The following is a 19,699-nucleotide window of genomic DNA, read 5'->3' as shown; positions in this document are numbered from 1 at the left end:
TGGACCACTCCTGTGCAAGGACTTCTCTGTCATCCTGCTCACCGCAAACCACCCTTTTCTTAATTTATTGAATGCAAAATGGCATCTTATTGGTTTTGATTTGCTTTTCTGTGATTACTAATAAGGTTAGACATCTTTTCATGTGATTATTCACCATTAGGGTATTCTTTCGTGAAATGCAAGTTCATACCTTTTGTCCACTGTATACTTAAAACTTTAAATACTTTTATGTCGTAAATTTTTAAAAATTTTAAAATAACACATCCAATAACAAGTGCAATACAGATCTGGAGCTTAGGCTTGAATTCCCTGTACCACATCATTTCTCCCACTCCACAGTGACACTCACCTCCTCCTGCTTGAGCTCTCTGACACCTCTTATTAGGGCTACCTCCTCTCTGTTTTGCCCGTTTTTAATTAAAATATTATAGGACACACACACACACACACACACACACATATTCTGGATACCAAAGTTTTTGTGTGTGTGTGTGTGTGTGTGTGAGAGAGAGAGACAGTCTCTATATGTTGCCCAGGCTGGAGTGCAGTGATGCGATCTCAGCTCACTGCAATCTCTGCATCCTAGGTTCAAGCAATTCCCCTGCTTCAGCCTCGATAGTAGCTGGGATTACAGGTGCCTGCCTCCACGCCCAGCTAATTTTTGTATTTTAGTAGAGACAGGGTTTCACCATGTTGGCCAGGCTGGTCTTGAACTCCTGACCTCAAATGATCCACCCACCTTGGCCTCCCAAAGTGCTGGGATTATAGGCGTGAGCCATCACACCAACCGCCAATTTTTCCGGCAGATCTTCTGCTGTTGTATATTTGATGAATGAAGTTTTCAATTTGAATGCATTTGAATTTATTAATCTTAATACTTTATGTATAGTTAACCCTTTCTGTGTCTTAGGGAAACGTTTCCTGCTATGAGATCATAAAGATAACCTCTTATATTTTGTACTAAAAATACTGAAGACGTGGGTTCTCTATTTAAAACGTTAATCCCTCTGGAATTGATTGTTTATATGTTAGACCGCAGGAGTCCACTTTTGCCTCAGTGGATAACACAGTGGATAACCCGTTGTTTCAGCACTACTGAGTGATGTCTCCCTTCACTGGGCATCTAAAGTGTAACTTTTGTCAAATATTTTCTCCGTGTGATGTTCTTGTTCTCCAGCAATCAATTTATTTGTCTTTTCCAGGCGCGCACTAGCTTAATTGTTAGAACTTTATGATACGTTTTGGTATCTGGCAAGGCAGGTTTCCTACTATTTTCCTTTGGTGGTAGGATTTTTTTCTCTTTCTTTCTTTTTTTTTTTTCTTTTTTTTTTTTTTGAGACGGAGTCTTGCTCTGTACCCCATGCTGGAGTGCAGTGGCCGGATCTCAGTTCACTGCAAGCTCCGCCTCCCGCGTTCACGCCATTCTCCTGCCTCAGCCTCCCGGAGTAGCTGGGACTGCAGGCGCCGGCTACCTCGCCCGGCTAGTTTTTTTTTGTATTTTTTAGTAGAGACGGGGTTTCGCCGTGTTAGCCAGGATGGTCTCGATCTCCTGACCTCGTGATCCGCCCGTCTCGGCCTCCCAAAGTGCTGGGATTACAGGCTTGAGCCACCGCGCCCGGCCGGATTTTTTTCTCTTTCATGGGCTTTTGCTGCTCCACGCAAATTTTAGAATCAACTTATTAAACCGTTTACATTTCGATAGGCATTGCATTAAAAGCATTTGTTTAATTTGGGAAGAATTGTCATGTTATGATACTGAGTATTGATATAATGAACATGGTATGTCATTCCATTTATTTGGATTATTCAGGTTTCGTTGTTAATGCCTTCCAATATATTGTATTTATATTGAACATGCAGTATTTACAAGTTACTTTTATTCTTAGGTATGCTTTGCTGCTGGATATTTTTTTAAATGTTGTTTTCTGTTTGTGGCTGGTGTATAAAAATACAGTTTTTTAAAAAAAGTATTCTTGGCCGGGCGCGGTGGCTCAAGCCTGTAATCCCAGCACTTTGGGAGGCCGAGACGGGCGGATCACAAGGTCAGGAGATCGAGACCATCCTTGCTAACACAGTGAAACCTCGTCTCTACCAAAAAATGCAAAAAAAAACTAGCCTGGCAAGTTGGCGGGCGCCCGTAGTCCCAGCTACTCGGGAGGCTGAGGCAGGAGAATGGCGTGAACCCGGGAGGCGGAGCTTGCAGTGAGCTGAGATCCGGCCACTGCACTCCAGCCCGGGCGACAGAGCGAGACTCCGTCTCAAAAAAAAAAAAAAAAAGTATTCTTATATTTAGCCAAAATTAATTGAATATTAACAAACTTCTGAGAAATGTGACATAAATTCAAAAGCAAACAAGATTAGAGATCTAGGTTTTTACCCTGAAATTACATTTGATGTTTTAATAAATATCAGGTGAATAGTCATTTTTATAGCTTTATTGAGATATAATTTACATACCATAAGTTCACCTGTTTAAAGTGTTCAGTTCCGCAGTTTTTATGTTCATATAGGTGTGTAACCAACACCACAGTCTTTTTTCACAGTTTCGTGATCTTAAAAGGAGCCCCACTCCTGTTAGCTATCACTCTCCATTTCCATCCTTTCCCACCCCAGCCCTGGACAACCGCTGATCTTTCTGTCTAGATTAATTTGCCTCTTCTGTACATTTCACAGAAATGGGATCACATGTGATTTTTAGTGATTGGCTTCTTTCACTCAGCATAATAAAGTTTGTCTATGTTTTAGCATGTGTCAGCACTTCCTTCCTTTTTGTGACTAAATAATACTTCATAGTATGGATTTATCACATTTTATCTGCTTATCGGTTGATGGACATTAGGTTATTTCCTTTCTATATATACATAGGAGTGGAATTCCTGGGCCAAGTAGTAACTTGATGTTGCTTTTTAAGGAACTATCTGTTTCCCCGAATGGCTACACCGCATTTTACATTCCCACCAGAAGTGTATGAAGAAGGTGAATAGTCATCTTAATTCTACTTTTGTTTTCTCCGAAGAGTAATTGTAATACATTAGGTTTATCTTAAAATATGATTGTTATTTAATGAGAGAAGTGGCAACATATTTTACATCAGACTCATTTTTTTCTTCAACTTGTGAGTTCTGGGGCACATGTGCAGGATGCGCTAGTTTTTTATATAGGTAAACGTGTGTCTTGTGGTTTGCTGCACAGATCAACCTGTCACTTAGATGTTAAGCCCAGCATCCATTAGCTATTCTTCCTGATGCTCTCCCTCCCCTCGCAGCTCCCACCCAACAGGCCCGGTGTGTATTGTTCCCCAGAAGTGTATCCCTGTATTCTCATCATTCAGCTGCCACTTTTAAGTGACAACATGCAGTGCTTGGTTTTCTGTTCCTGCATTAGTTTGCTGAGGACAATGGCTTCTATCCATGTCCTTGCAAAGGTCATGATCTCATTCCTTTTTATGGCTGCATAGTATTCCATGGTATGTATGTACCTCATTTTCTTTATCCAGTCTCTCACTGATGGACATTTGGGTTGATTCCATGTCGTGCCTGTCGTGAATAGTGCTGCAGTGAACATACATGTGCATGTGTCTTTATAATAGAATGATTTGTAATCCTTTGGGTGTATACCCATTAATGGGATCGCTGGGTCAAATGGTATTTCTGCCTCTAGGTCTTTGAGGAGTTGCTCCACAGTGGTTAAACTAATTTACCCTCAACCAGCAATGTAAAGTATTCTTTTTTCTCCACAGCTGTGTCATCATCTGTTGTTTTCTGACTGTTTAATAATCACCATCCTGACAGGCATGAGATGGTATCTCATTATGGTTTTGATTTGCATTTCTCTAATGATCAGTGATGTTGAGCTTTTATATATATGTATGTAAATATAAAAATTTATATAAATATATATATTTGCTGGCTGCATGAATGTCTCCTTTTTAGAACTGTCTGTCCATATCTTTGCCCATCTTTTAATTTTTTTTTCTTGTAAATTTGTTTAAACTCTTTGTAAACTCTGGATATTAGACCTTTGTCAGTACATTAGACTCATTTTAAATCAATTTATGATTTTGTATATAATATGTTGTTTTTATTTTTCATGACTTTATTTCGGTATAATTTACATGTATCAAGCAATTCATCCACTGTAAGTGTTCAGTTTGAAGGTTTTGAGTCAATACACTCAGATGTTGCAACCATCACCGCAGTCCGGCGCTAGAACATTTTCATGTGTCCACAAAGTCCTTCACTCCCATTTCCAATCTCTGCTGTCTTCTCCTGCCCCAGGAGGTGATCTGCTTTCTCTACATACAATTCAGCTTTTTAAGACATTTCATATATAAATGGAATCATACAATATAGATATCTTTTTGGAATCATACAATATAGATATCTTTTGTGTTTAGCTTCTTTCACTATTAAGTTTCTGAGGTTCATCCTTGGTTCCATGAATCATTAGTTCATTCCCTTTTTTGTTGGTTCCCGCTTTATGCTTTGCCTTTACCAGTGGATGGGTATTTGGTTTGTTTACAGTTTTTGGCTATTATGATTGATGCTGATATCGCCATTTGTAGACAGAATTTTTGTGTACATATATTTTCATTTCTCTTGGTTAGGTACTCCAGTGTAAAATTAGTCAGTCATTGCAAGGGTATACATTCATGTATGTTTAACTTGTGAAAAACCACCAAACTGTTTTTCAAGTGGTTATGCCGTTTTTACATTCTCACCAGCAATGGAGGAGGGTTTCAGTTTCTTCCTGTCCTCCGCAACCTTCGAGTGTTTTCAGTCTTTTTTTTTTTTTTAATGTAACTATTCTAGTGAGTGTGACATGTGATCTCATTGTGATTTTACTAATATTTCATGTCTTCAATGGATAAAAAAAGAGCATCTTTTTATGTGTTTACTAAACATTCATGTCTTCTTTGGTGAAGTACCTTTAAATCTTTAGTCCATTAAAAAAAATTTGGTCAGTTTATCTTATTGTGACTTCAAAGGATTTTAGTATATGCTGTATACTGTATCTTCATCAATTATATGATTTGCGGATATTTTCTTCCATTCTGTGGATGGTCTTTCAATTTGATGACATTCCGTTTTTCATTGTTTGAAATGGGTTGTGCTTTTGTTGTCCTATTTAAGGAATCTTTCTGTAACTTAAGTTCATAAGAATTTATCCTATTCCTTCTTCTAGAAGTTCTGTTTTAATTTTTACAATTCAGGCTATAATCCATTTTGAGTTACTATTTTTGTATGTTGAGAGATACAGGTTTACCCTTATTTATTTGTTTTCACATATGGACATCTAGCTGTACCAGCACCATGTATTAAAAAGACTGTTATTTTAATTGCAGTGGCATATTTGTCAAAAATTAAATTACTCTGAATGGGAGTTTATTCTGGATTCTATTCTGTTCCATTACCTATATGTGTGTCTTTATGCCACTGTTGGCTACCATATAGCTTTATAGCATGCTTTGAGATTAGATAAGTTTAAGTACTGCAGCTTCATACTTTTTCATAGTTGTTTCAGTTGTATTGGTGTTTTATACTTTCATATATATTTTAGGACCAATTTCTAGAAAAAGATTACGATGGCATTTAGGTAGATCAATGTAGGGAGAATTGACGTCTTAGTAATATTGAATCTTTCAATCAACTGAATCTTCGTTCCAATAAACAAGTCTTCTTTAATTTCCCTCAACAGTGTTTTGTAGTTTTGAGTGCACATGTTTTATTCCTGCCTCTGCTTCCCAAAGTGCTGGGATTACAGGCGTGAGCCCCCGCGCCCGGCTGCATTTCTTATATACTGACAACAAACTGTCCCAAAATAAATTCCATTCAGTCAAAAGAGTAACAAAAAGAATAAAGCTTAAGAATAAATTTAATGGCCAGGTGTGGTGGCTTATGCCTGTCATCCCAGCACTTTGGGAGGTCGACGTGGGTGGGTCACCTGAGGTCAGGATTTCGAGACCAGCCTAACCAACATAGTGCAATCCCATCTCTACTAAAAATACAAAATTAGCCAGGCATGGTGGTGCATGCCTGTAATTCCAGCTACTTGGGAGGCTGAGGCAGGGTGACAGAGCAAGATTCTGTCTCAAAAAAAAAAAAAAAAAGAGAAATGCAGTTGATTGTGGATCTTACTAATTATTTGGGTTTCTTGTAGAGTCCTTAGAATTTTGACAAGCAAGATCATGCTGCCTGCATATAAGGATAATTTTAACTTCTTTTTCAATCTATCTGTCTTTATATTTGTTGCACTGAGTAGACATCAGATATCCTTGTCTTCTTCAGATCTTAGGTAGGGAAAGCATTCAGTCTTTCACCATTAGTATGACAGATTAGTTGTAGGCAATTATCTTAGAAAGGAAAGATTGTTTTAACACTGAAACAATTAATAAAATGTATATTATTAATAGAATAAAGGACCAAAAACCCACATAAAAGAGTAAAAACTCACATGATTATCTCGGTAGATACAGAAAAATCATTTGACAGGATCCAACACATCAGTGATAAAAGCAAACAAACAAAACTCAAAAACTACACATATGGAGGAGGGAATAACCACTGTATTATACTCTAGCGGTATAATAATTAATAGTGAAAGATGGATTTTTTTCCTCCATAAAATGGGGACAAAGCATGAATGTTTGCCATCATCGCTTCTATTCAACACTGGACTGGAAGTTCTAGCCATATTTATTCTCATTGTAATGTTTATGCAGCCTATTTTGAAACATGTAGAAATATTAAGGGAAAATAACCCCAACTCCTTTTCCTACCATCTAGAATTATCACTGTTAACATTGTGTTCTCTGTCCCTTCAGTATGGTGTGTGTATGTGTGTGTGGGGTAACACATTAAAAAACAAATTTGAGATTGTACTTTATGCTCATATCTCTGACCTAATTTGTTACCATTTTTCTCCTTGCTCATTACTACCTACTTTGGTCATCTCTCAGTTCCTTGAGCAGGCACGTCCTTTGCATACACTATTGCTTTTATTGGAAATTCTCTTCACTTTATTCTTTGTATGACTAGGACCTTCTCAGCTTAAATGTCATTTTCTCAGAGAAGCTTTTGCTTTTCCTTATCACTTTATGTAAAGTAGCTTCCTCTCTACCTCTTGCTTTGTTTGAAATCTTCGATTATTTTATTTTGTTTCCTTCTTGTCTCTTTCCCATGGGAACTGTGTTTGTCTTATTCATGTTGTAATTCCAGCACCTAGCATAGAGTCTAGCTTTCTAATTTGTTTGGCAGTTCGTTCAACTCAGATGAATAGTATCTTGCTTTCTTAGCATTGTATTCTGATAATTTTACCACATTATTAAAAAATAGATGCGTTTGAAAACATGCATTTTAAAGATTGTATAATATTTCATAATATGATGAAATTATTTAAAATTTTCTTATTCATTAGACATGCTTCTTCTGTCATGATTCAAAACACATCTGGCATATTCAGTTTCACTGACTTGAACGGAAGGCTAATTTACCTACTTATTAATATAGGAAAACTTTAAGTATTGATGTTAGTTTATTTTGTGTTAACTTTTGTTGGTTTTATTTAAATATTCTTCTAATTTATCTTTTGTGTGGTCATATATTTGTTTCAAAAGGAGGAGTATAATAATGTTTTAGTAGAGACCAACCATTAACATAAACAATTCTAGAATGTGACAAAATATCAAATACAAATTGTGGGCTTGGAACACTTTTAACTTTTTACATGGAAAATGTAGGCTCATTAAGTTGATATGCTAGTACCAAGTGTTTTGTATTACCTGAATTGAGACCATTGTAGATAAACAGTAGTAGAGAAAAATCAGAATTTATGTTCCAGAGAACTGCCAAGGCCCGTCTTTTTCCAAAATACTAGGATTTGCATTCCACCTCAGCTCCTTATTGGCCTTGTGACTTGGGGTAACTTAAACTCAGCTTCCTCATCTACAAACTGGGGATAATAATAATCACCTTATAGTGTTTTTTAAAGATTATGTCTGTAAAAGGCTTATTGTTATGTTTGAGACATAGTAATTGCTCAGTAAACTATAGTTATCATTACCTGTGAAGTCTCTTAGTTCTGGGAGTGTTGGTAAGAGTAGGAGCTGAAAGGATGCCTTATGGTGTCATCAACAGATAATGACCAGTTCGTTAATAATGTTCCTCTAAGTGGGCACTGTGGTGCACTTAGCTACTTGGGAGGCTTAGTTGGGAGGATCATTTGAACCCAGGAGTTTGAGACCAGCCTGGGCAACATAGCGAAATCCTCATCTCTAAAAATAAAAATAATAATGATAATAATAATGTTCCTCTAAAGGTATTTTATTTTACTCTTCTCAGGAGTTGGTAGTTTTCTTTATAGAATATGCCAGTTTGTAGGGTTTCATATCTATGAACCAAGACCAAAAAAAGATTTAGCCCACAAGTTCATATTTTAATGAAGTTCCAGTAATCAATTTGGAGATTACTATTTGCAGCATTCTTTTTTATTTTCTTTCTTTCCCTTCCTTCCTTCCTTCCTTCCTTCCTTCCTTCCTTCCTTCCTTCCTTCCTTTTTTCTTTTCTTTTCTTTTCTCTTTCTCTCTTTCTCTTTCTTTCTTTTTCTTCCTTTCTTCCTTTCTCTCTCTCTCTCTTTCTCTCTTTCTTTTCTTTTCTTTTCTTTCTCTCTCCTTTCCTTTCTTTCTTTATTTTTTCCCCCCGAGTCAGAGTCTCACTCTGTCACCCAGGCTGGAGTGCAGTGGCGTGATCTCCGCTCACTGCAAGCTCCGCTTCCCGGGTTCATGCCATTCTTCTGCCTCAGCCTCCTGAGTAGCTGGTACTACAGGTGTCTGCCACCATGCCCAGCTAATTTTTTTGTATTTTTAGTAGAGATGGGGTTTCACCGTGTTAGCCAGAATGGTCTTGATCTCCTGACCTCGTGATCTGCCCGCCTCAGCCTCCCAAAGTGCTGGGATTACAGGTGTGAGCCACCATGCCTGGCCAGCTTTCTTAAATATAGTTATGGTTACTTTATTGTTCCAACTTTAAAAGATTATAATCTTTTTGTCAAGAAGGAAAAAAGGTAATTGAAAACTGAACAATTAAATTCTACTGGAATTTCAGTGAATTGGTAGATAATGTTGATAACGGGAAGATGGGCGTGCCTTGAGTATTGCTTCAGAGATTGGGGATTGGAGACTTAAGAAATTCCCAAGGTCCCTACCACGTTCTAATAGGAGTACTCATGTAATTGCAAATATGGCTATTGTTAAGTTGATGTGTGATCACATCCTTCTAGGTATATATAATCAGGGCAAGTGATTGTTTCTGACTCTTCGTACAATTCCTATCTGAATTTATAGTCAAAGTTTGATTGAGTCCAAGGTTTATGATTTGGGGCATATGACTTAACCAGCCCTGCTCACTATCTGTTGCTCCTCTGTAAAATAAAATCTCTGCTGATTTCACTGAGTTGTGAAAATCAAATACAGTCATGTCCATGATAGCATTTTGTAACTGATAAAGCATTACTCACTTAGTGATGCTCCCTTTTATGTGTCAGACCTGTCTGTTTCCCACAGCTATTTGGTAGGGTGCCGCTGGTTGGCTGTGTGATAGCTCAGAACGACATCTGTAATGTGTACTGCCTCTTAGGAGTTTTGTACTTGTATTAGGGAGTGGACAATTTTAGTTTTTTCCTATTTGCTCATTTTATTTGTGTTGTTTGTTAGAAAAGTAATATGTACATATTTACTGTAGAGAAATTAGAAAATCAAAAAGAAAAAATAATAATTACCTCTAAATGCAGAAATAATTACTGCATTTACTTTTGTTTAAAACAAAAATTCAGTTATGCTGAAATAATGTTTCCTGTTTTTATCACTTAATATAGTATATAATTTCATATATTTAATTTTCTTGTATAATATTTAATGACTACATAATATTCCATGATGTAATATACTGTAGTTTATTTAACTATTTCTGATTTTTTCATTTTGACATTTTATGGCTGTATACAATGCACTGCACAAATATAATAGTATGTATTTTGAACATCCTTACGGCTAAATATTTACACCTATCCTCCATGATTTGTCTTAAATTTAGGATAAATCTTAGACATGGGATTGCTGCATCGAGGGACATGTAACATGTTAAGACATTTAATTTTTGTTACAGTTTTATCAAGGTATAGTTGATGAATAATAAACTGCACATATTTAAGATACAATTTGACAAGTTTTGACATATGTATACACCTGTGAAACCATCATCACAATTAAGATAACATTTCTTTGTAATCCCTCCCTTTGGCATCCTTCATCCCCAGGCAACCCCACTGATCAATTTTCTTTCACAATAGATGAATTTGCATTTTCTGGAATTTCACCCAAATGGAATCACACAAAATATGTTTCTTTTTGTCTGGCTTCTTGCACTCAGGGTAATTATTTTGAGATTCATCCATGTTTATTTTCCATATGTGTGTGTGTATTCTGTTTTGATACTGAGCAGTAAAATTATATTGTATGGATATGCCATATGATCATTCACCTGTTGATGATGGGCATTCCAGTTGTTTCCAGTTTTTGACTATTAAAAATCAATCTGCTGTGGACATGTTGTGTAAATCTTTTTATGGATATAGGGCATTTGATATTTATTACCAATTTTTTTTGCTGCAAAGATTACATACTTGGTATTTCGAAACTGAAATGTTCCATATAAGAAAAATTATAGCTACTCTTTTCTTTCTTTCTTTTTTTTTTTTTTTTAAGAAATGCACCTTTAGGAGGATTTATAATTTTTTGTACGTAAATTAATTTAGCACAGCACACTAAGAAATTCAAAATGAACCAAGGGTGATAAACACATCCTAGCAACTATAAACCTTTTTCACACCTTATTTTGTTGAAGCAGCTACTTTTATCGATTATTATCTGGAAAGCAAAGATCTATTGCTTTCTGTTAATGAACCAGCATTCATAAACAATTGATATTTTCTGTCAAATGACTACTTTTGCATCGAACTTGAACAAGAAAAGGTAATGGGCTAAGTTGAACTTCATCAAAAGGTGTTCCAGAATCTGGTTTGGAATAGATGCCAAACTATCTTTTCCCTCTTGTTAAGATGCATACTTGACTGAAGGAGAACGGGGAATCTGAAGACTCCGGATGACATCAGAGCTACTTTTCAACAGCCTTCTCAGTTTTCTTTCTCAGAAAGCAGAGGCTCAGAGCTTGGAGACAGACGGTGAGAATATTTTTTTCCTGAGTTCTTAAGGCTTAATCATTATGACTTTAGTATATTTCAGACAATTCTTTCTCAGTTATAAATTAGCTTATAATTCAAAATGTGTATTATGTGCTTCATCTGTGCAAGTTATTTCATCAGGCAATGTGGTTTAAAAAATGAATGAGATACAGTCCTTCCTTTAAGGAACTTATATGGAAAGAATAAATGTAGATAAATAATGTAATCAAACAGTAAAAGAGGTTAAATGCCATAAGAGAAAAGGAGAAAAATATTCTTGCGAATTCAGTATGTAGATTACTTCTAGAGAGAGGAACTGGGAAGCTTGAAAGAAGAAACAGTATTTTTGTTGATAATACTTAATCTGATTGATCAAAAACCAGAGAAAATGGACAGTTAATACAAATCCTAAAATAGCAATCCCTGATTTCAGATAAAAAGTTAATTACCATTTTGAGGAAAGAGAGAAAGCATGTTTGATTATTGTGTGTTTATTATAGTAGAGGCCAGTGATTACTTTTGGAATTATGTAAAATTCCTCTTACAAAAGAAAGAGCATTATTAGCATTTCTGAGAAATGATAAAATAATTGGATTAAATTAACACAAGTAGGTGAGCAGAGCAACAAAAAAGATGATGAGTGGGTGGTTAATTCTACTTGGATTAACATTCCTGTTTTCTAGTATAGCTACAACCTAAATGAATTTGTCATGTCTTAAGCTTGTGGACCTTATGCTGCTTATTTCTGGGAAGGAGAAATCCAGGTGAACTAGATGAAGGCATAATGATTGATTATTGTGCTCATAATCAGTTGTGAATAGTTCAGTTTCATCTAGCTAACTGAAAAACTGGTCAGAGAGAGCAGATACAGTGTGCTGAAATTCACCATGTTTAGCTGACCACAGTGTTTCCAAAGTGGAACAGCAACTTTGAGCCAAATTTGCTCTTTACCTGTGTAGGCCTCATATGGTTGTCACAAGGATAATCCTAACTGCTTTTTCTTCACTATTCTGATAATGTTCAGAAAACCTAGTAATGAAGTTACTTTAATCACCCACTTAAATGCTTAGCTTTTCTTGTAATTTCATCAAGAAAATCTTTAAAACATTATTTTTTAAAAGACTGCATAAAATTACTAATAATTACTTGGTTGCAAGTCACTTTTCATATATTCATATATTGTTTCACCTCTAAATTGGAATTTGAAATCAACGGGGCAATTATTTGTAAATGCTAAAATTGTTATTCAGATATAATTAGGTGTTAATCACTGGTTGGTAGTCTGAAATCTGCTTTTACATTTGATGAAACAGTTGATATTGAACCCCACTTCTGAACTTCTAATTTTGTTAAAATTAACATTATAATCATGCATATTCTTGTGACCACCCCCCCAAGATATAATTGGTTTGTTGTTGTTCTTAATTTTCAACACCTTTGTTTTACCACGTAACCGGAAGGATAAGCAATGCTCACTGGATCCAACTAAGAGTTGGATGAGTAAATTATACGTAGCCGTCTGGTAAATATACACAGCCAAAGAGTTCTTAGAAAATTGTCAAATTTAGATTTTTCTTCCAGATTAAAAAATAAAGACGGCCAGGCATGGTGACTCATGCCTGTAATCCCCGCACTTTGGGAGGCCAAGGTGGGCAGATCATGAGGTCAGGAGTTCAAGACCAGCCTGACCAATATGGTGAAACCCTGTCTCTACTAAAAATATAAATATTAGCCGGACATGGTGGCGCGCACCTGTAGTCCCAGTTACTCAGGAGGCTGAGGCAGGATAATCGCTTAACTCAGCAGTTGGGGTTGCAATGAGCCAAGATTGTGCCACTGTACTCCAGCCTGGGCGACAGAGAAAGACTCCGTCTCAAAAAAAAAAAAGACGTCATAATGTATGGTGAACAACTTTGAAAACTAAAAATTTATAAAAACAAGTTACTAGTAGTGATTTTCTATATTCCTTTCACATATTTTTAAATGTTTTTAAAGATGATTATGTCAAATGTGTTTTTTCTAAAATGTGTTATTTTTTATTTATTTTTTTCTTTTTTGAAACGGAGTCTCGCTCTGTCACCCAGGCTGGAGTGCAGTGGCGGGATCTCAGCTCACTGCAAGCTCCGCCTCCCGGGTTCACGCCATTCTCCTGCCTCAGCCTCCCGAGTAGCTGGGACTACAGGCGCCCGCCACCTCACCCGGCTAGTTTTTTATATTTTTTAGTAGAGACGGGGTTTCACCGTGTTAGCCAGGATGGTCTCGATCTCCTGACCTCGTGATCCGCCCGTCTCGGCCTCCCAAAGTGCTGGGATTACAGGCTTGAGCCACCGTGCCCGGCCTAAAATGTGTTATTTTAAATAGGTTTTCCTTTTGAACAAACAGACCATGGTCAGATAAGCTTGGGAGATGTTGGGTCAAAGTATTGAATGTCTTTTCAATAAGCCTTTCATTAACCCAGTGGACTGTGTCTCCAAAAGGAGGATCTGGTATATCTCAGGAGATGAGTATTTGACAAGTTGAGGATTCTAAACTAATGTTTTATGAGGTTTTTACTATAGTTTGTAATACCCTGCAAAACACTCATGTTATATTTTTAAGTATAGTAATTTTTTTTTACTGAAAGCTCAAAGATAATGGTTGGGAGGAAAAGCGATGTAATTAATTGAATATTGCAAACTAAATAAAGAATGAAGTGTTTAAAAAACCTTTTAGTGTCTTAGGCCATGTTTCTCTTGCCCTTTTGTTAGCTCCTTCTTTTGAAAGAGATACAACATCATATGGAGTAACTAACATAATTAATTCACCCTTTATTATATTTTATAGGACTTTAAATACTTTCTGTGCTGTTTATCTCAGTGTCTAGTATTTATTAGCTAATTTTGATAGAAATTGCTGATACCAAAACAGGAAATATCTTGGGTAGTGTTAACTGAATGACCGTAAATCAATTTAGCTTAAACACTTGAATGTACTATTTTCTCTAACGGAATTTTTATTGTTATATGTCACGATTTTCCACTAGGAAGAGTTCTCTATTGTACTTTTTTTCTAGTTTGATTAAATTTTTGACAACTATTTTAGTAGAATAGATGTCTTGAGTTTAAAACTTTCACGTCAGACATAAAGTATGTATATAAAATTGTTTTTAAAAAAGGGCCAGTACTGATGAGTTGGGTTACAAGGTTGGTAAAGTAGGCTAATTGTGTACATGGAATGCCTTTCCAACTTCATAAAATATTCCTCAAAGTCATTTTTTTAAATTTAAGAAATAAGTCTTTGTAAAATGTCTTTAAACTTTCACACCAGATTTTTAGTAGGAACATGATACTGGTGAAATAAAGATCAATTTTTAATGTAGGTAAGTTGTCTTAGGTGGAATTAATTGCCATAAACCAATTTGTCCTTCTCACTAGTGTTTTCCAGGCCTTGTGGATAACCCTGGTAAGGAAATCTGTATGCTTGGCTCAAATGAATCATTGTTAGTTTCCAGCGTTGCTTCCATCCACTCTTAATTACCTTTCTTACAGCCAACCATCTTACTTCAGAGTCTTATCATTTCTCATCTGGAGCCCTTGTGCTGGCCTCTTCACTGACATCCTTGCTCCAGTCTTTCACAGCCACCAGATCTTCCTGAAACTCCAGCTTGCTTGTGTTACTTGTCTGATCAAACATCATGTAGCAACTGCAATAAGCATAACAAACATGGAAAAGTAATAGACCTTCCTTAATCCTAGCTTATTGTTACTATGGGAAACATTAATATAATTAACTTTTTTAAAAATTTGATATCTTTAAAGAATTGACTTTTCTTTAAGTCTTTTACTTAGTATCTTAATTGATATAACTTATGTTGTTTGGGGAGAAAGATCCCTACTAGACTAAGCCTCCGTATCAACTCAGATTTTATAAAGTCGCTCTATGTGAAGCCTCCACATCAACTTAGATTTTATAAAATTCCTGTATTCTAAGCCTCCATATCAACTCAGAATTTTTTTTCTCTTCCATGAAAGGTTTCAAGTGAAGTAATCAAAATAATTTTGAAAGTGTTGATCAAACTGTCAATATACTTTTTCTCCTCTTACTTTCTCTTCTTCAGGTCTTTTTTCACTGAAATAAACTTGTTGTGAACCTGATAGTCTCCTTGATTCTCTGCTACATTTGCCCTTCCACAGTGTGGCCAGCGGTTTGCATATCTGAAAATTGTTTGATTCTAACATCAGAGCTTATGCATTTCATTTAGATAACTAGAACTTCTTCATTCTGGATTAGAGATATATGAGTAATTTTCACACCTCATTGCTTCCTTTTTGCATTTATTTATTAAAAAAATGTTCACAGTAAAGTCTATGTAAGCTTCTAGCTTGAAGCTTTGTCTCCTGCTGTTGCTGCCCCTCTCTGCACCCCCTCCCCACCTGCCATCTTGTAGCACATCTTCCAAGCTAGTGCTTCTCAAAATATCTGCAGTAAAGGCCAATAATTTGTTTCCATTTTATTTTTTGTAGTAACCCACTTATATTGTCTTTTTAAAAAGCTTATATGACAGATTAGAAGTTTTTAAAAAGACTACAAAATCTAAGTCCACACCCTTCATCATTAAATTTAATTATCTATAACTTTTATAGAACATGCCATCAAATTATTTTGTCATGTTCTATAAACGTTTGTCATTACTGGCAATTTTTATTCTTGGAGGGGATTACTTAAAGTTTCTAGAACATACGCTGTGCCATTGTGCTTCCTGGACTGGGCTGATGGTCCTCCTACTTTCTAAAGAATACTGAAGCTTCTTTTCCTGTTGGGAAAGCCTTGATTGCCCCTAGAGTCAGTTCATATGCAGCCTCTGTGGAGCACCTTCACTAAAAACGGTGTTCCCTGCCTTATAACTCAGTCTTCCCCCAAAAATCATGTCTTTCAGTGCTTTCTCCACTTTGTCCATGCCTTTTTTTTAGTAGTATCTCACTATGTTGTTGATTCTACTTTTTCCTGATGAGATTGTGAGCCCACTAAGGGCTGGTTTATCACTTCGTTATCCTTGTAACTTCAGCTCTTAACAACATAGCAGCTTCTTTATAAATATTTGTACATTTGTTACTTCTTGTATGGTAAATTCAGAATAATAGAGACTGCAGAGATTGGAGATTTTTCATATCCTCCTTAGTCTACTCATCTTTTTAGAAAGTTCTTTCTTTTCTTTCCTCATCTTGGTCTTAGGGACATTCTGCACAGAGAACCATATTTATCTGCCATAATTATAGTGGAAATTCCTGAAATTAGAAAGAAGAGATTATGTTTGAAGAAAAGCAGCATTGCATTTTTTAACTATTACTAGCAGCAGCTCTCAAACTTTTTGCTTTCAGGACACTGTTTTTTTTTTCCCCCATACGAAGTCTCGCTGTGTCACCCAGGCTGGAGTGCAGTGGTGGAGTCTCAGCTCCCTGCAAGCTCCGCCTCCCGAGTTCACACCATTCTTCTGCCTCATCCTTCCGAGTAGCTGGAACTACAGGCACCCGCCACCACACCTGGCTAATGTTTTGTATTTTTAGTAGCGACGGAGTTTCTCCATATTAGCCAGGATGGTCTCAAATCTCCTAACCTCGTGATTCGCCCACCTCAGCCTCCCAAAGTGCTGGGATTATAGGCGTGAGCCAGCGCACCTGGCCTCAGGACACCTTTATATTCTTAAATTATCAGGGACCCAAGAGAGCTTTTATTTGTGAGATTCATATCAACTGATGTTTATCATATTAGAAATTTAAACTGAGAAAAAATTTGAGACAAGAGTTACACAAGGATGCATTCCATGTATATAGCCTCTAGACAACTCTACTGTACACTTATGAAGTAATGATACCAAAAACCAGATAACATTTAGTATTATGAAAGTAGTCTTTACCTCGTGTGCCTCCTGAATGGGTCATGGGGACCCCTGGCATCCTTGGACCACCCTTTGAGAACTACTGTATTATGGCAATTAACTTGTCTAATTGTGAACAGAATCTTCTGTTTTTCTATTCCAGTAATGTTAACCTTGCTTTTGTGTTTGTAGATTAATAAGTTTTTTTTTTTTAATAACTGCACGGCATATCATATTACCCACTTTTCTATTAATGTCTAGACCTAGAATGTGCTGGAACTTATTGCCAGCGTTGGCTTGGCAGCTATAAGACAGAGATGCTTACTCAAGGAGAAGTCATTTTATTTGTGGATACTCAGTAAGGTCATTCCTAGTTGTGCCCTGTCAATAACCCTGAGTGTCAAGTCCTTTTTATGGTTTGTGTACCTTCTAATACTTCTGTGGTGATTCACCCAACTCCAGAGGTTTCAGAGGTTTGGTCACTTAAAAAAAATAATTTCACAAAATGAAGTTGATGTGTTATTTTGCAGGATTGACTAGGCTTCCCCTCAAGTCTTTCCTTCTCTCCTTTGCATGACCTTCCCCTCCACTTGCCTCAACCTGATCCCTGATGCTGGCGGTCCTTTTCTGAGAGTACAGTCTGCTCTCTGGCAGATATTTACTTGGCCCTGGTGACTTCTGTTCTGTTTTACTCCCTGCCCTCTTACCTTGGCTGATACTCTGTTAAATTCTTTCTGAGGTTTTAGCGGGACAGTCAGTCTCTACAGTATTTGACGACTCTCTTCAAATTACATTGGTACTGGGTCTTCCCTGAGAGTTCTGGGAATGCGTTGTGTACCTTTCAGCTGGATGGGAATACCAAGATGGCTGCTAGTTCCGACACTTGATTTACTGACAGCTTCATTTTCTTTTTACTCATAGTCTTTTTATTATGTGATGATGTCATGCAAACTGGAATTTGGGGACTTGATATCATTATGAGTGATCATCTAAAAACATGAAGCTGATAGAATGTTGGGTAGTTTTTATTTTTTAATTCTGTGTCTTAAACATAGTCGGGACTCAATAAATGTTTGCTGAGTTAATTTTTTTTTCTCATTAGTGTTGGATAGAACGCTTAGCTCCAAGAACCACATTATAATTTAAGTCGGACATCTCTGTCTTATAGCCAAGGGAAATACGCTCTCACACTGTTCTGAAAAGTTACATATTACTGTCTTAGTAAGCAAAACCCTTACCTAATACTTAATGAAGCTTGACAGTTGAAATGTACAGAATTCAGATTTCAAACAGGATCTGATTCTGACTCTTTAAAGCACCCCTATAAGAATTACTACTTTTTTGAAACTTTATAGAAATCATTTTTTAGCACAGTGTTTATCAAACCTAGGCTTGAGATATAGTAATTATTTTTATCGTTTTTATCTTTGATTTAATAAAGTTGCCATGAAATAACACCCTATGTTATAGCACTGTTTATGTTAAACAAATTGCTTCCTAAATAGTCAAAGCGGCCTTCATTGTTTCCAGAGCTGTCTCTTTCTTCAATTCTCCTGCCTTTACCTTATTTTGGCCATGGCAGTGCACTGACTGATCTACAGTTTCTTCTTCCCTCCAAGCTGTCAACAACTCCATAGCTTCTGGTTTTGTTTTTCTAATATGCTTTTCATAATACCATTGCTTGTAAGGAAACCCACCAGATAAAGGCCAGCTTCTTGGCATGGCCTTGATTCAAAGTCCTTGGTCCCAGTTGCATTTCCAGCCTAATCTCCACTCCCATTGGACTACCACGTTTCCTGTGTCACACTCAGCTCTTCTTTGCCTTTGAGTGCTATTTCTGGACCCTAGAATGGCTGCCGTTCTCTTCTGCCTGGCTAGCCCTTACTCATTTTTTAACCATCACTGACCACCACCTGCACATGCACGTATGAACCAAAAAACCTTGTTACAACCTATCTGTGTTCCCAGAGCACTTTTTAGATATTTCGGTCATTGCATTTAACACAGTATATACTCTCTCTCCTTTGGCACAGAGGCTAAGAAAGAAAATCACCAGCGCTGTGCCCTCTCGGGTCTTATTTACTCATGAGATATTATTACTCTGTCCTTTTCCTGTCCTATTTAGGAAAACATACCTGAATCCAAGTTAGTGAAAGTGTGGTTATTACCCAAGTTATCTTGAATTTATTTAGTCTGTTTTTTTAAAAGGTAATAATTTGCAACCTCTTAGACCTTATTAAATTCTGTACTTACACGGAATACTTACACTAAATACTCTTTAGAACTAATCATGACATACCTTATATCTGATGATGACAAACCAGCATGTTATAGATGGAGACACACTGATTTTAGGATATATTGCGATTTAAGCATTACAGCTCTTTCTTCCACCAGACTATTTATTTCTTGAGAGCCAGGACTATTTTATTCATCTTTTTCCTTTTGTTGTTCTAGAGTAATGATTTAAAAATTTGCCTACTTTAGCTACTAAATTGAATTTCGAGTGCATTGCCAGGGAGGAATCAAACACCCTCTACTGGCATTAATACTTTCTCTTTTGGCCCATGCACTGGTAATGCTAAAACATCAAATGTCATGCTGATGTTT

General features: G+C 36.5%; 1 protein-coding gene across 4 annotated transcripts in view; it reads left to right on the top strand.

Annotated features, from left to right (window-relative positions):
* NRIP1 (nuclear receptor interacting protein 1) overlaps positions 1-19,699 on the top strand; it is a 106,679-nt gene that overhangs the window by 40,816 nt on the left and 46,164 nt on the right. The window contains exon 3 of one of the 4 annotated variants that reach the window (XM_033232179.1): positions 11,113-11,235. The exons of the other annotated variants lie outside the window; for them this stretch is intronic. The gene's annotated coding sequence lies outside the window, so the exon portion shown is untranslated. The remainder of the gene's footprint in view (positions 1-11,112; positions 11,236-19,699) is intronic. 4 annotated transcript variants of the gene reach the window in all.

The sequence above is a fragment of the Trachypithecus francoisi genome, unplaced genomic scaffold (assembly GCF_009764315.1).
Source record: "Trachypithecus francoisi isolate TF-2019V2 unplaced genomic scaffold, Tfra_2.0 Lachesis_group14, whole genome shotgun sequence".
NCBI lineage: Eukaryota > Metazoa > Chordata > Mammalia > Primates > Cercopithecidae > Trachypithecus > Trachypithecus francoisi.
Note: the sequence above shows the minus strand (reverse complement) of the source record. Positions and strands in the feature narration are given on the sequence as shown.